Source organism: Hordeum vulgare, chromosome 6H (assembly GCF_904849725.1).
Source record: "Hordeum vulgare subsp. vulgare chromosome 6H, MorexV3_pseudomolecules_assembly, whole genome shotgun sequence".
Lineage (NCBI taxonomy): Eukaryota > Viridiplantae > Streptophyta > Magnoliopsida > Poales > Poaceae > Hordeum > Hordeum vulgare.
In genome coordinates, this window is record NC_058523.1 from 10117621 (window position 1) to 10136302 (window position 18682).

The window sequence follows — 18682 nt, forward strand, 5'->3', positions numbered from 1 at the left end:
CGTCGAACACTTGTATATATATCTATGGTAGCTATTATTATGTACTGTTTGGACTAGTATCATGTACTGCTTGGACCAATTTATATATGTCTAGTTTCTGTTTGTGCCATTATAGTTTCCAAATTTGAATGTATTAGCCCTTTCTAACTTCATTTGCTACTTTTGAATGGTTTAGCCCTTTCTAACTTCATGGTATCATGCATTTCGACCACATATATATACTTCTGTTTGTGGGGGTTGCTTCTCCTTCTTCTCTTTGTGCTAGATATTTGTTATGCACTAGGGGAACAAGGAGTAGCGACCATCATCGACGGTCGAAAAATCAGGTGAGGGAGTGTCCACCATACATGAGAGAAGAAGAATGTCGACTGTTGCTGTGGGGGGTCGTTTCTCCTTCTTCTCCTTGTGCTAGATATTGGTTATGCACTAGGGTAAGTAGGAGTAGCGACCATCATCGACGGTTGAAAAATCATGTGAGCTAGTGTCCACCATATATGAGAGAAGAAGAATGTCGTCTCTTATTGTGGGGGTCGCTTCTACTTCCAAAGAGATTGTCCATTTTGTACACGAAGTGCATCCAGTTTTTAACGTAACCCTCTCAACTTTCTCGCACATGTTATGTTGGTGAAATGATGATAGCATGCCAACTTTCAACATTTTCAGAATTCATTTGTAGTGCTTTTCAATTTCAGGGTCAACTAGCTCAAAAAAAAGTAAATGCACGAAGAATACCAAATGAAGTCAGAAATTGTTGAAATTTTGTGATGTGCCTTTGAATGGTGCATTTTGAACACACAAAAAGTATGGAGTTCAAATAAGTTCAAAAAAATGAAATCCCTTTGTAAGAGATGAGTTCTCGTTCGAAACGCTCATACTTCGAGAGAGATTGTCCATTTTGTACACGAAGTGCATCCAGTTTTTAACGTACCCCTCTCAACTTTCTCGCACATGCTATGTGGGTGAAATGATGATAGCATGCCAACTTTCAACATTTTCAGAGTTCATTTGTAGTGCTTTTCAATTTCAGGGTCAACTAGCTCAAAAAAAAAGTAAATGCACGAAGAATACCAAATGAAGTCAGAAATTGTTGAAATTTTGTGATGTGCCTTTGAATGGTGCATTTTGAACACACAAAAAGTATGGAGTTCAAATAAGTTCAAAAAAATGAAATCCCTTTGTAAGAAATGAGTTCTCGTTCGAAACCCTGATACTTCGAGAGAGATTGTCCGTTTTGTACACGAAGTGCATCCAGTTTTTGTCGTAGCCCTCTCAACTTTTTAACACATGCTATGTGGGTGAAATGATGATAGCATGCCAACTTTCAACATTTTCAGAGTTCATTTGTAGTGCTTTTCAATTTCAGGGTCAACTAGCTCAAAAAAAATAAGTAAATGCACGAAGAATACCAAATGAAGTCAGAAATTGTTGAAATTTTGTGATGTGCCTTTGAATGGTGCATTTTGAACACACAAAAAGTATGGAGTTCAAATAAGTTCAAAATAATGAAATCCCTTTGTAAGAGATGAGTTCTCGTTCGAAACGCTCATACTTCGAGAGAGATTCTCCGTTTTTTACACGAAGTGCATCCAGTTTTTGTCGTAGACCTCTCAACTTTTTAACACATGCTATGTGGGTGAAATGATGATAGCATGCCAACTTTCAACATTTTCAGAGTTCATTTGTAGTGCTTTTCAATTTCAGGGTCAACTAGCTCAAAAAAAATAAGTTAATAGTTTGGATACTCAAAATAATTACTTTTGAAAATAGAAAATAGTTTTGCATTATTTATTCAATTTCAAACACTTTTCATTATCATAGTTTTGTCAAATTCTCAAATATGCAAAAAGAATTTTAATAAACATAGTTTTTAATTGAAAATAGCAAAATAGTTAATAGTTTGGATAGTCAAAATAATTACTTTTGAAAATAGAAAATAGTTTTGCATTATTTATTTAATTTCAAACACTTTTCATTATCATAGTTTTGTCAAATTCTCAAATATGCAAAAACAATTTTAATAAACATAGTTTTTAATTGAAAATAGCGAAATAGTTAATAGTTTGGATAGTCAAAATAATTACTTTTGAAAATAGGAAATAGTTTTGCATTATTTATTCAATTTCAAACACTTTTCATTATCATAGTTTTGTCAAATTCTCAAATATGCAAAAAGAATTTTAATAAACATAGTTTTTAATTGAAAATAGCAAAATAGTTAATAGTTTGGATAGTCAAAATGATTACTTTTGAAAATAGAAAATAGTATTGCATTATTTATTCAATTTCAAACACTTTTCATTATCATAGTTTTGTCAAATTCTCAAATATGCAAAAATAATTTTAATAAACATAGTTTTTAATTGAAAACAAAAAAATAGTTAATAGTTTGGATAGTCAAAATAATTACTTTTGAAAATAGAAAATAGTTTTGAATTATTTATTCAATTTCAAACACTTTTCATTATCATAGTTTTGTCAAATTCTCAAATGTGCAATTTTTTTTAATAAACATAGTTTTTAATTGAAAATAAAAAAATAGTTAATAGTTTGGATAGTCAAAATAATTAATTTTGAAAATAGAAAAAAATTGAAACTATATGGGAATTTATAGAGAAAATTCAATCTAAATTCAAAGTGAACTCACTTTGAATTCAGGTTGAATTTTCTCCATAATTTCGAATGTAGTTTGAATTTTCAGTGGTTTAGGCCCGTAAGCCTGCTTTAGAGAGGAGCTCGATGGAGAAGCTGCGACGGGGCTTATAAACAAGTGTTAGTCCCCCTCGCTCGGCGAGGTGGGACTAAACTTATCGTGCAGCCGAGGAGGGGCTTTAGTCCCGGGTGGAGCCACGACCCGGGACTAAAGTCCCTCGCCTGCCGCCTGCCGAGGAGGGGCTTTAGTCCCGGTGCGTGGCTCCACCCGAGACTAAAGGCCCCTGCTTCCCGCCTTCTGGTCTGCCCGAAAAAGGGCCTTTAGTCCCTGGTCGTGGCTCCACCCGGGACTAAAGGGTGTCTTTAGTCCCGGTTCGAGCCGCGAACCGGGACTAAAGATCCTACTATATATACGGCGCGGACAAAAATCCAAATCCAAACGCCATTTCGTTCTCTTCTTCCTCTCGCTCGCCTCTCCTGCCCGGCGCGGCAACGGACGAACTCTTCGACGCCGCCAGGCTGCCCGTCGTTGCCGTCGCCCTGCCGTCCTCCTCGCCGACGCCGGACCTCCTCGCGCGCCCTTGTCCCCGTCGTCGACGCCCTGCCGTCGTGCTCGCCGACGCCCTCCCACTCCGGTAAGCCCCCCACCCCCTCCTCCCCATGCCGAACACGTACGAAGGACGGGCCCGTCGTTGACCCGATCCTTGTTTGGTGGCAGTCGCGTGGGCCAGTGAGGGTGCCGAGGCTTCCGGACACCGCGGAGGTGGTACGTCACCGTGTCAGCGAGGAGGATGAGCACGTCCGTCGCTACATGGTTGCGTTGGAGGGCAGGTTCGAGCATACCTGGCAGGTTCTTTGGGGATCTCACTGCAGCTATGATCCTGTGATGGTTCCTTCTCTTTGGGTGTCCACCGCCCGCGCCGATACCCGTCGGGCGCTACGGTTCTAGATGTATCAGTGATGCTATATGTATGATAGTATTCGAGGAGTATTAGTGATAATATTCGACGATGTACGGACAAAAGAGATGATGTATTTGCTTATAATTGAATGCATGCTAATTTGAATACTACTTTATTTTACGATTTGGTTTTGCTTATTGAATGCTCAAATTGGAAAAGTACTCCTACTTTGAATACTATGCAGAAATCTAGGAGTCCCGGGTGGAGCCACGACCCGGGACTAAAGTTGTTTTGGTACGGAATTCCTAATAGAATAATTCTTTTTTGGTACAAAGGTTAAGAGAATCCGTTTTTTGCAGAACTATGGATCCACATATCAGGAACCTCGAAGAGGAAGAACTTCTCGAAGATATAATCAAAGACGGCCCCGACGTTGAACCAGCTGAATCTCCGTCGTCATATCTAAACCCCGACGTTGGAATGGAGGTCGAGCGACAGGAAGACGAAGCCGATGGGGCAGGAGATAGGTCCAATGACGGAGAAGGTGATAGTTCCACTGATGGAGAAGCCGGTGAAGAAATAATAAAGTCCGGCGAGGTATACATATGAAGTTCGACAATCACTTGTAATATGTGAAAAATATTGGAGATAGCTCTATATTGTATACATATACATTCATTTGACGAATGTTTCTCCCTCTTAGGCCTCCACATCGAGCAAAGCTACGAAACGAGGCCCGACTAGAAAGTTGGATGCACGGACGCATTACACCTTTGAGGTGATATTGCCTACGGGCGAACCCAAGCTTCCTAAGAATGCTGCTGACACATTCAAGAAGCAATGCGGAGTTCTCGTTAGGGATCACGTCCCGATCAGCGTTCGGGAGTGGAACAAGCGCAAAGGGGCAGCCGATAGTGACTATGTCGCCAAAAGGTACAAAGATAATATTTGGAATGATCTCATGTCACATTTCAACCTACCAGAATGTGAGAATGAAGACGCCGCAGACAAACTGAGGGCCAAAGTCAAGCAGTGGACTCTAAAGAAGATGGTCGAACTGTTCCGTAGCTCGAAGAAGAAGCTATGGAAAAACTACCTGAAGACAAAGAAAGTGCCAGTATTCGAGGGGAATCTAGCCAAGCAGGCGAATCACTGGAAGGCATTTCAAGAGTACAAGGAGTCAGAAGATGCCCAGGCATTATCAGAAAAGAACAAGATAAATGCCGACAAGAAGAAATATCACCACAAGCTGGGGCCAGGGGGCTATGAGACTGCCATCCCAAAGTGGGATAAGAAAGAGCAAGATCTGCTAGACAAAGGCATCGTACCTGAACCACTCCGCGATGAGTGGGAATTGAGAGCAAGAAATTGGTTCCTTGCGCATGGTGGGTCGTACGACGAAAAAACAGGGGACCTCATCTGCAGTGACGGTCTTAGGATACCCAGGGAGAATTGGAAAAGGATAGTGAAAGAAATTAAGGAGGGAAAAAGAAAGTTCACTGCAGATAGAGAGAAAGATTTGCTCACACTGGTCCTCGGCAATGACGAACATGGAGGACGAACGCGAGGCTTCGGTCCTTCTTACCCATGGTGGCTTGGGTTTGCCAGAGACCAAGACACTTACAGAAGCCGAGAGAGAGCAAAGAAGCGGCAGCAGGATGAGGAGAATGACAAGTTCAACCAGTTGCTTGCCAGGATTAACGAGCAACAGAAGCAGATTGATGAGCTTAGAGGAGTAGCGCGCTAGGAAGATCCTGCACTTGATATTACCGGTGCCCCATCTAAGCGGAAAAGCAGCGTGGCTGAATCTGAGGCCCCGCCCGACGATGCACGAAGAATGATAGAGGGCGGTCCCGGCTACCCCGTGGATGGAATCAAGGAGTCAACATCATGTGAACTCCATCAGAAATTCAAGAACATATCCATGAAGGTGGCCGTCGGAGGAGCTTTACCTTCTGGTCCTGATGCACGCTGGCATGGCCGTGAGATTCCAGCTGGCTTTGCTAAAGTCGGGGTGGATGAAATCATGACGGGGTTTCATGATATGGAGCTCGAAATAGCTGGACCCGAAGATGAGAGGACACTCGGAGAAGTACTGGGTGGAGTCATCCTATGGAACAAGAACTACATCAAGCTTCCAGGCTCGGCCCCAAGGACAACACCGCCTCCGAGTCGTCGCAGGTCACCTACACCTCCATTACCTCCAAGCCCTCCACATGACGTCGGCCAACACAACACGAGTCCATCTCGATCACCGCCGCCGGACTTGGGTCGTCCGTCTCCGCCGCCGCCCGCACAGGATACTAAGCGGAAGCGTGCCACCAAGAACGCTCCGCCGACGATTCCTAAGCGACGGAGCCCCCCAAAGCGCAAACGGTCGCCCCTCCCAAAGGTACCTCATGCTAATCTTCCTATCAGACCTTATGATCGTACCTCCGAGGAAAACGCCAGGATAGCAAAGGAACATCATGATGCGCAGATGAAAAAGAAGGAACCCGAGCCCCGCCCGGAATACACCGAGAAGCAAATAGCATGGGCAAAATACATCACGACCCTTCCATCACAGTATGACTTACACCATAAGCCTGATGACTATACACGCACATTGCGGAAGGAAGTGAAAAAGAGTAGATCATGTGCAAGTGCAAGTGGGAGCAAATCAAGTTCAACTACAAGCAAGAAAAAATCAGACGTTCCTCAGCTTGGACAACAGGCCAAACAGTCGATCCCACCCCTCAAGGTGTTAACCAAGAATGTTCCCCCTCCGGTGCAGGGGCAAGCTTTTGAAATAGCAAAGGAGTGGGCGGCTCAATGGGGTGTCTCGGTTGAAGATGTTCTGGCTTCCCAAGACGACAGGTTACCCAAGGCTGTGGTAGCCCCTAAGCCACAGTTTGTCATGGGAGAGCCTTTGGTCAGCAAAGATGATCTCCCAACAAATATGCGTTACTTGCATACATGGTACTTAAGTGAATCAAAGAATGGGAGAACGATGATCGTGCTGAGTGTCCCACGGGAGTACTACGGCCGCCCCGAAGAAATCCATATCGACTTTGATGAACTCTTCCAGATGTACAATGGCGACGCCCTCGACAAATCGCTTATGAGTTGTTATTGTTTGGAAGTTTTTCAATTCGTTGTCTACATATAACTTGTTTAGTTATTTCAATTCATTGTCTATATATAACTTGTACTCTATTATGCAGAATGAAGATTCTGGATTGTAAAAATAGGAACATCCTAAATATTGAGTTTATTGACCCAGATAAAATACATATAGCGACGCTAACTGATAAACCCAAGGAGACGGAGGAAAACCTTCTAAGGTTTCTAACAGATCAAAATTTCTGTGACCACATACTGTTTCCATACAACTTCAGGTGAGGGTCTTTACTCTATTGTGTCCATTCACTTATAAGTGTAATTGATAAGTTACTGACACGCACACACACACACACACACACACACACACACACACACACACACACACATATATATATATATATATATATATATATATATATATATATATACACACACATGTGCAGCTTTCATTGGATTCTGTTGGACATTCAAATTGATAAGGGAAGAGTTGATGCCTTCGACCCCTTATCGAGACCCTTGGAACAGTTCCAAAGCCTGCAGGACATGCTCCAAGGGTAATTTCAATCATTCTTGCGCTCTATCGGTCTCTTTCGATGATTTTCTGATATATCAATTAATGAAAAACTTAGCAAATCATTATCCTTGTCGGGCAGGGTTTGAAACGGTTCAAGTGCGTGACTCCCGGTAACTTTCCTGAGAAGCTGACCTTTAGAGCGGCTCAGGTAAGTAGTAGTATGATATACTTCTATTTTCAATACATTTATGATGCTAGATTATTATTTTGATTATATATATTCTATTCTCGTAAAGTGCGACCAGCAGCCACGGGGAACGCATCTATGCGGATACTATGTTTGCGAGACCATTCGCACGTTTACCTCTGAGCACAAGGATCACAGATTCGACGTAAGCAATGAACATTCACACCTCTATTTTTACCCGTCATTCTTTGTTATCATGATTGATATTCATATTCATCTCGTCTTCTTATATAGCACACGGCCATGAGGACGAAGGTCCTGCCAGAGCAACGCGCGATTGCTGTTGCAGATGAGCTTGCGGGATTTCTGAGGACGGAAGCTATAGATGACAAAGGACGATTTAGTGTAGCTAGGGGCCATTACTGATGTTCGTCCATGTAATCGAATAGACGGGCTCTAGTCCCGATAATTCAGATCTCCATATAATTGTATATATATGCTCGCTTGTAAGATAAGTTAATCTTATATATATATGCATAATTATTTCTATTTAAATTATATGAAAACTAATTCCCGAACACCAAACGAGGCATCACGCTAAACTCCCGAACACCTAAACCTTAAAACCCAAAAATAATTTCATTCAAAAAAAAAACCCAAAAATAAGCAAAATCTGAAACTCTTTAGTCCCGGTCCGTGTAACGAGCCGGGACTAAAGGGGCTGCCCCTAGGGCGCTACGAGACGCCCACGTGGAGCACCTTTAGTCCCGGCTTGTAACAGGGCCGGGACTAAAGGTTAGGCCTTTAGTCCCGGTTGGTGAACCGGGACTAAAGCCCATTAGGGGCCGGGGCTAAAGGCCTCGTCCCCACTAGTGTTTTGTCTCTTCATCAAATGCATTCATTGTGAATCTAACCGTGTCATCTAAACACATCTGATAGAGATGATCGTCACACGCTTACGATTATTTTTTTCAGGTGTTAGTCACCTTCTCCGCTCTAACAGGGGCATCAAATAATATACAGTACTGTTAATTACTCGATGCCTTATATTTCTTTTGTGATTCAAGACGAAGTCATGCATCAAACTCTTGTACGTATAGCTGTACATGCATACCTTTCCTGTAGCTAATTACTACCAGCCAGGGCGATTAGCTAGGCAGCGGACCATGGCCACGTAAGTGCGGATTAGGTTAGATATACTTAGCTCTGTACACTGTACGTAGTACCATGTACCGTGTGTGCGTACAATTCGGGCGTGGACGCGTGCACAGCACTTGCTGCTGCTGTCAATGTTGTTGCACCTTGTTGCACCTCTTTGTCAAGCACACGTACACGACTAATAGTTTAATTAGCATGAAATGTTTGCCGTTGATAGCTAGTTAGCTTCAGATTTACCTGACTGGTAAGTATCTTGTTTTACTTATACGTAACTTTATCCGTCTATTCAATCAGCAATGCATGAACAGGGAGATTAGCGAGCTACCAGATCATAATTAAATAGATGTAACCTAACAGGCATAACAGTTAAGTCCTACCCATAATATACTCCTGCGGCTGCTAGCGATAGCTTGTCACGTGTGCCCTTAAATTCGGCCGTCTCAGTGAGGCAACCGCATGACAAGTTAACGTCTTGTGACTCACGAGCTCAAACTCATCGTCAATTAAAAACCCTACCGGCCGGCTGATCTCTAGTTAGGGATTTCTGATCATTTATGTGTGATCATGATATTGTAACTCAAAACTCTCCCTCAGTTATTAAAAGAATCATATATATCTAAAACCTTCTTTTGCTGGTGAGATTCATGAAAAAACAATCCATGTGTGCAGAAAGATAGACATATATGCATACGAAATCGCGTAAGAATTTTTAATTCATTCCCAAGATGAGCAGAATTTTAGAAGCACTCCACACCAAAGTACCAAACTGCAGTAAGTTACAACGAAATGATGTACAAAAAGGTATATCTTTTTCGAAAGAAAAATGTCTTTGATATTATAATACAGTAAATACGAACCATTCTTTGTGGGTGTAGCGAATAATAAAAACCACAACTGCATTATTTGACCAAAATTGACACGTAACATTTCTCAAAGTCACAGATATCATGATCACCGTTTGATTAATACCAGAATCAATTTGATACATCTCCGTCTACTTAATTAGTTCCTAGAAAAGCTAGATGATTTTCATGCATGCATACATGCTCATTGTCGCTGGACGAGGTGAGGGGATTAGGTGCTGGACTTTTGCATGCGTTCATATGTGCACATGCAGACGGATCGATTAAGTCTTGGCCACATGCGCAGGCTGAGCTTTGCTGTCGGGTGAACCATCGCTTTCCTGGTTTCATACTGCAAAAGTCATCCAGAAGCTGCATGCTGCTTGCTTGCTGCCCCATCGATCCGATCCACATCATTTCATTTGCACACACACACCAATTCATCAAAACATATGCAGCCTGTCTGGATCGAGCACATGTGTCCTAGATATGTACTGCGTAATATACAATTCGGTTGAGATTGGGTCAATATGACTGTGAAACCTACTCCAAAGTCCAGCTAGAGACCGTGGAGACCATGGCAAGCAACAAGAACACTCGAACGACTTAATTGAAGAATCATTCATGATAATCGGGTAGGTTATGGAGTAATATACCGTGCCACGTACGTACTCTCTCATTGTCATAACCGGCCGCTGCACTGTACCTTTCCATGGAGATCCATCATCGACTCTACTGCCATATAATATGTATACAAAAAGCAGATTCTAGTTGGTTAGTAGGTACTACGTACGTACACACAATAAGATGTACACTGACACACAGTAACTGCTTACAATTATATGGATTTAGTTAAAAGGCTAGGATTAAAGGAAAAGCACAGTGACAAGAGAAGAGAAGCACTTAATATGCGTGCATGGATAGTTGCATGAAGTGAACCATTTATATATGGAATTCCCCTAAAAAATATATATATATATGGAATTACACTAGTGGGGACAGGGCCTATAGCCCCGGCCCGTAAGGGGCTTTAGTCCCGGTTCACCAACCGGGACTAAAGGGGCGGGACTAAAGGCCTAACCTTTTCGTCCCGGCCCTCTTACACGCCGGGACTAAAGGTGCTCCACGTGGGCGCCTCGTAGCGCCCCAGGGGCAGGCCCTTTAGTCCCGGTTCGTTACACGGTCCGGGACTAAAGATTTTCAGATTTTGCTGGCTTTTGGGTTTTTTTTGAATGAAATTATTTTTGGGTTTTAGGGTTTTAGGGTTTAGGTGTTCAGGAGATTAACGTGATGCCTCGTTTTGTGTTTGGGAATTAGTTTTCATATAATTTAAAATAGAAATAATTATGCATATATATATATAAGATTAACTTATCTTACAAGCGATCATATATATACAATTATATGGAGATCTGAATTATCGGGACTAGAGCCCGTCTATTCGATTACATGGACGAACATCAGTAATGGCCCTTAGCTACACTAAATCGTCCTTTGTCTTCTATAGCTTCCGTCCTCAGAAATCCCGCAAGCTCCTCTGCAACAGCAATCGTGCGTTGCTCTGGTAGGACCTTCGTCCTCATGGCCGTGTGCTATATAAGAAGAGGAGATGATTATGAATATCAATCATGATAACAAAGAATGACGGGTAAAAATAGAGGTGTGAATGTTCATTGTTTACGTCGAATCTGTGCTCCTTGAACTCAGAGGTAAACGTGTGAATAGTCTCGCAAACATAGTATCCGCATAGATGCGTTCCCAGTGGCTGCTCGTCGCACTTTACGAGAATGGAATATATATAATCAAAATAATAATCTAGCATCATAAATGTATTGAAAATCAATAGAAGTATATCATACTACTACTTACGTGAGCCGCTCTAAAGGTCAGCTTCTCAGGAAAGTTACCGAGAGTCACGCACTTGAACCGATTCCAAACCCTGCCCGACAAGGATAATGATTTGCTAAGTTTTTCATTAATTGATATATCAGAAAATCATCGAAAGAGACCGATAGAGCGCAAGAATGATTAAAATTACCCTTGGAGCATGTCTTGTAGGCTTTGGAACTGTTCCAAGGGTCTCGATAATGGGTCGAAGGCATCAACTCTTCCCTTATCAATTTGAATGTCCAACAGAATCCAATGAAAGCTGCACATGTGTATATATATATATATATATATATATATATATATATATATATATATGTGTGTGTGTGTGTGTGTGTGTGTGTGTGTGTGTGTGTGTGTGTGTGTGTGTGTGTGTGTGTGTGTGTGTGTGTGAGTAACTTATCAATTACACTTATAAGTGAATGGACACAACAGAGTAAAGACGCTCACCTGAAGTTGTATGGAAACAGTATGTGGTCACAGAAATTTTGATCTCTTAGAAACCTTAGAAGGTTTTCCTCCGTCTCCTTGGGATAATTAGTTAGCGTCGCTATATGTATTTTATCTGGATCAATAAACCCAATATTTATGATGCTCTTACTTTTACACTCCAGAATCTTCATTCTGCATAATAGAGTACAAGTTATATATAGACAATGAATTGAAATAACTAAACAAGTTATATGTAGACAACGAATTGAAAAACTTACAGACAATAGCAACTCATAAGCGATTTGTCGAGGGCGTCGCCATTGTACATCTGGAAGAGTTCATCAAAGTCGATATGGATTTCTTCGGAGCGGACGTAGTACTCCTGTGGGACACTCAGCACGATCATCGTTCTCCCATTCTTTGATTCACTTAAGTACCATTTATGCAAGTAACACATATTTGTTGGGAGATCATCTTTGCTGACCAAAGGCTCTCCCATGACAAACTGTGGCTTAGGGGCTACCACAGCCTTGGTTATCCTGTCGTCTTGGGAAGCCAGCAAATTTTCAATCAAGATACCACATTCATCCGCCAACTCCTTTGCTTTTTCAAAAGCTTGCCCCTGCACCGGAGGGGGAACATTCTCGGTTAACACCTTGAGGGGTGGGATCGACTGTTTGGCGTGTTGTCCAAGCTGAGGAACGTCTGATTTTTTCTTGCGTGTAGTTGAACTTGATTTGCTCCCACTTGCACTTGCATGTGACCTGCTCTTTTTCACTTCCTTCTGCAATGTGCGTGTATAGTCATCAGGCTTATAGTGTAAGTCATACTGTGATGGAGTGGTTATGAAGTCTTTTGCCCATGCTATGTTCTTCTCGGTGTATTTCGGGCGGGGCTCGGGTTCCTTCCTTTTCATCTGCGCCTCATGTTGTTCCTTTGCTATCCTGGCGTTTTCCTCGGGGGTACGATCATAAGGTCTGATAGGAAGATTAGCATGAGGTACCTTTGGGAGGGGCGACAGTTTGTGCTTTGGGGAGCTCCGTCCCTTAGAAATCATCGACGAAGCGTTCTTGCTGGCACGCTTCCGCTTAGTATCATGTGCGGGCGGCGGCGGAGACGGACGACCCAAGTCCGGCGGCGGTGATCGAGATGGACTCGTGTTGTGCTGGCCGACGTCATGTGGAGGGCTTGGAGGTAATGGAGGTGTAGGTGACCTGCGACGACTCGGAGGCGGTGTTGTCCTTGGGGCCGAGCCTGGAAGCTTGATGTAGTTCTTGTCCCATAGGATGACTCCACCCAGTACTTCTCCGAGTGTCCTCTCATCTTCGGGTCCAGCTATGTCAAGCTCCATATCATTAAACCCCGTCATGATTTCATCCACCCCGACTTTAGCAAAGCCAGCTGGAATCTCACGGCCATGCCAGCGTGCATCAGGGAGAGAAGTTAAAGCTTGTCCGACGGCCACCTTCATGGATATGTTCTTGAATTTCTCATGGAGTTCACATGATGTTGACTCCTTGATTCCATCCACGGGGTAGCCGGGACCGCCCTCTATCATTTTTCGTTCATCGTCGGGCGGGGCCTCAGATTCAGCCACACTGCTTTTCCGCTTAGATGGGGCGCTGGTAATATCAACTGCAGGATCTTCCTGGCGCGGTACTCCTCTAAGCTCATCAATCTGCTTCTGTTGCTCGTTAATCCTGGCAAGCAACTAGTTGAACTTGTCATTCTCCTCATCCTGCTGCCGCTTCTTTGCTCTCTCTCGGCTTCGGTAAGTGTCTTGGTCTCTGGCAAACCCAAGCCACCACGGGTAAGAAGGACCGAAGCCTCGCGTTCGTCCTCCATGTTCGTCATTGCCGAGGACCAGTGTGAGCAAATCTTTCTCTCTATCTGCAGTGAACTTTCTTCTTCCCTCCTTAATTTCTTTCACTATCCTTTTCCAATTCTCCCTAGGTATCCTAAGATTGTCATTGCAGATGAGGTCCCCTGTTGTTTCGTCGTACGACCCATCGTGCGCAAGGAACCAATTTCTTGCTCTCAATTCCCACTCATCACGTAGTGGTTCAGGTACGACGCCTTTATCTATCAGATCTTGCTCTTTCTTATCCCACTTTGGGATGGCAGTCCCATAGCCCCCTGGCCCCAGCTTGTGGTGATATATCTTCTTGTCGGCATTTATCTTGTTCTTTTCTGATAATGCCTGGGCATCTTCTGACTCCTTGTACTCTTGAAATGCCTTCCAGTGATTCGCCTGCTTGGCTAGATACCCCTCGAATACTGGCACTTTCTGTGTCTTCAGATAGTTTTTCCATAGCTTCTTCTTCCAGCTACGGAACAGTTCGGCCATCTTCTTCAGAGTCCACTGCTTGACTTTGGCCCTCAGTTTGTCTGCGGCGTCTTCATTCTCACATTCTGGCAGGTTGAAATGTGACATGAGATCATTCCAAAGATTATCTTTGTACCTTTCGGCGACATAGTCACTATCGGCTGCCCCTTTGCGCTTGTTCCACTCCCGAACGCTGATCGAGACGTGATCCCTAACTAGAACTCCGCATTGCTTCTTGAATGTGTCAGCAGCATTCTTAGGAAGCTTGGGTTCGCCCGTAGGAAATATCACCTCAAATGTGTAATGCGTCCGTGCATCCAACTTTCTAGTCGGGCCTCGTTTCGTAGTTTTGCTCGATGTGGAGGCCTAAGAGGGAGAAACATTCGTCAAATGAATGTATATGTATACAATATAGAGCTATCTCCAATATTTTTCACATATTACAAGTGATTGTCGAACTTCATATGTATACCTCACTGGACTTCTCCTCTTCACCGGCTTCTCCATCACTGGAGCTATCACCTTATCCGTCATTGGACCTATCTCCTGCCCCATCGGCTTCATCTTCGTGTCGCTCGACCTCCATTCCAACGTCCTGGTTTAGATATAACGACGGAGATTCAGCTGGTTCAACGTCGGGGCCGTCTTTGATTATATCTTCCAGAAGTTCTTCCTCTTCGAGGTTCCTGATATGTGGATCCATAGTTCTGCAAAAAACGGATTCTCTTAACCTTTGTACCAAAAACCAAAGTAGGAGTACTTTTCCAATTTGAGACTCCTAGATTTCTGCATAGTATTCAAAGTAGGAGTAATTTTCCAATTTGAGCATTCAATAAGCAAAACCAAATCGTAAAATAAAGTAGTATTCAAATTAGCATGCATTCAATTATAAGCTAATACATCATCACTTTTGTCCGTACATCGTCGAATATTATCATTAATACTCCTCGAATACTATCATACATATAGCATCACTAATACATCTAGAACCGTAGCGCCCGACGGGTATCGGCGCGGGCAGTGGACACCCAAAGAGAAGGAACCATCACAGGATCATAGCTCCAGTGAGATCCCCGAAGAACCTGCCAGGTATGCTCGAACCTGCCCTCCAACGCAACCATGTAGCGACAGACGTGCTCATCCTCCTCGCTGACACGGTGACGTACCACCTCTGCGGTGTCCGGAAGCCTCGGCACACTCACTGGCCCACGCGACCGCCACCAAACAAGGATCGGGTCAACGACGGGCTGGCTCATCACCAACCTACGCCCCCCGGAAGGTAGCACCTCCCAATACCAGCCGGGCGGAGCCCAGTCCCGGACAGGGCCCCTCTGATCAAGCAAGTGTCCTCCGCCGAGTCGAAGACGAGGATGCGGGATAGGCATCGTAAAATGAACTAAAAAAATAAACTAGTTCTATTAATTTTCTTGCTAAAAATAAACTATTAACACTTAAGCATATACAATAGCAAAATTAAACTATTAACACTTATTTTCATTTTTCTTCTCCTCCTCTTCTTTCTTCTCTTCTCCTCCTCTTCTTTTCTTCTCTTCTCCTCCTCTTCTTTTCTTATTTTCTTATACACTATACACTATATACACTATAGCAAAATTCCTCCTCTCCTTATACACTATACACTATATACACTATACACTTAAGCAAACACTTTTTCTTCTTTTCTTCTCCTCCTCTTCTTATTTTCATTTTTCCTAATCTTATTTTCTTATTTTTGTTCATATTTCTTCTTCTTGTAACCCTAACCTAATTCTAAATATTACTAACCCTAATAATCTAGCACAAACCTAATAACAATAGGAATTAAATGACAAAAAAGTCTTTTCTTTTTCTTTTTTTCTTCTCCTTTTTCTTCTTTTCTTCTCCTTTTTCTTGCTTTCTTCTCCTTTTTCTTCTTCTCTTCTCCTTTTTCTTCTTTTCTTCTATACTGGCCGAAGTGTTGGGGAGGAGGGGGCGGGGGGCTTACTGGCCGGAGTGTTGGCGAGGAGGACGGCGCGGAGGACGGCGCGACGGCTAGGAGGACGCCGCGGCGGCGAGGAGGACGGCGCGGCGGCGAGGAGGACGGCCGACGGCGAGCAGGACGGCGGGAAGCCTGACGGCGTCGGTTACGTTCGTCGCTGTGCCGCGCCGGGCAGGAGAACGAGAGGAAGAAGAAGAGAAATGGACGAATTGGGTTGGAAATTTTCGAAGTCCTGCTTATATAGGTGGATCTATAGTCCCGGTGCGTGGCTCGGGCCTGGACTAAAGACGCCCTTTAGTCCCGGGTGGAGCCACGACCCGGGACTAAAGGCCTCTTTTCGGGCAGACCAAGAGGCGGGAAGCAGGGGGTATTTAGTCCCGGGGCGTGGCTCCAACCGGGACTAAAGGGTGTCTTTAGTCCTGGGGCGTGACTCCAACCGGGACTAAAGCCCCTCCTCGGCTGTACGATAAGTTTAGTCCCACCTCGCCCAGTGAGGGGGACTAACACTTGTTTATAAGCCCCATTGCAGCTTCTCCATCGAGCTCCTCTCTAAAGCAAGCTTACGGGCCTAAACTCACTGAAAATTGTAACTATATTAGAAATTATAGGGAAAATTCAATCTAAATTCAAATGAGAATTTAGGTTGAATTTTCTCTATGATTTCGAATATAGTTTCAATTTTTTTTTCATAATTAATAATTTTAAATATCCAAACTATTATCTATTTTGTTATTTCCAATTAAAAACTATGTTTATTAAAAATTCTATTTGCATATTTGAGAATTTGACAAAACTATGATAATGAAAAGTGTTTCAAATTGAATAAATAATGCAAAACAATTTTTTATTTTCATAATTAATAATTTTGACTATCCAAACTATTATCTATTTTGTTATTTTCAATTAAAAACTATGTTTATTAAAAATTCTTTTTGCATATTTGAGAATTTGACAAAACTATGATAATGAAAAGTGTTTCAAATTGAATAAATAGTGCAAAACAATTTTTTATTTTCATAATTAATAATTTTGACTATCCAAACTATTATCTATTTTGTTATTTTCAATTAAAAACTATGTTTATTAAAAATTCTTTTTGCATATTTGAGAATTTGACAAAACTATGATAATGAAAAGTGTTTCAAATTGAATAAAAAATGCAAAACTATTTTTTATTTTCATAATTAATAATTTTGACTATCCAAACTATTATCTATTTTGTTATTTTCAATTAAAAACTATGTTTATTAAAAATTCTTTTTGCATATTTGAGAATTTGACAAAACTATGATAATGAAAAGTGTTTCAAATTGAATAAATAATGCAAAACTATTTTTTATTTTCATAATTAATAATTTCGACTATCCAAACTATTATCTATTTTGTTATTTTGACTTCATTTAGTATATTTCGTGCATTTACTTATTTTTTTTTGAGCTAGTTGACCCTGAAATTGAAAAGCACTACAAATGAACTCTGAAAATGTTGAAAGTTGGCATGCTATCATCATTTAACCCGCATAGCATGTGTTAAAAAGTTGAGAGGGCTACGACAAAAACTGGATGCACTTCATGTACAAAACTGACAATCTCTCTCGAAGTAGCAGGGTTTCGAACGAGAACTCATCTCTTAGAAAGGGATTTCATTTTTTTTAAACTTATTTGAACTCCATACTTTTTGTGTGTTCAAAATGCACCATTCAAAGGCACATCACAAAATTTCAACAATTTCTCACTTCATTTGGTATATTTCGTGTATTTACTTATTTTTTTGAGCTAGTTGACCGTGAAATTGAAAAGCACTACAAATGAACTCTGAAAATGTTGAAAGTTGGCATGCTATCATCATTTCACCCACATAGCATGTGTTAAAAACTTGAGAGGGCTACGACAAAAACTGGATGCACTTCGTGTACAAAACTGACAATCTCTCTCGAAGTAGCAGGGTTTCGAACGAGAACTCATCTCTTACAAAGGGATTTCATTTTTTTTAAACTTATTTGAACTCCATACTTTTTGTGTGTTCAAAATGACCATTCAAAGGCACATCACAAAATTTCAACAATTTCTGACTTCATTTGGTATATTTCGTGCATTTACTTATTTTTTTGAGCTAGTTGACCCTGAAATTGAAAAGCACTACAAATTAAATCTGAAAATGTTGAAAGTTGGCATGCTATCATAATTTCACCCACATAGCATGTGTTAAAAAGTTGAGAGGGCTACGACAAAAACTGGATGCACTTCGTGTACAAAACTGACAATCTCTCTCGAAGTAGCACGGTTTCGAACGAGAACTCATCTCTTACAAAGGGATTTCATTTTTTTAAAACTTATTTGAACTCCATACTTTTTGTGTGTTCAAAATGCACCATTCAACGGCACATCACAAAAATTCAACAATTTCTTACTTCATTTGGTATATTTCGTGCATTTACTTATTTTTTTTGAGCTAGTTGACCCTGAAATTGAAAAGCACTACAAATGAAGTCTCAAAATGTTGAAAGTTGGCATGCTATCATCATTTCACCCACATAGCATGTGTTAAAAAGTTGAGAGGGCTACGACAAAAACTGGATGCACTTCGTGTACAAAAGTGACAATCTCTCTCGAAGTAGGAGGGTTTCGAACGAGAACTCATCTCTTACAAAGGGATTTCATTTTTTTAAACTTATTTGAACTCCATACTTTTTGTGTGTTCAAAATGCA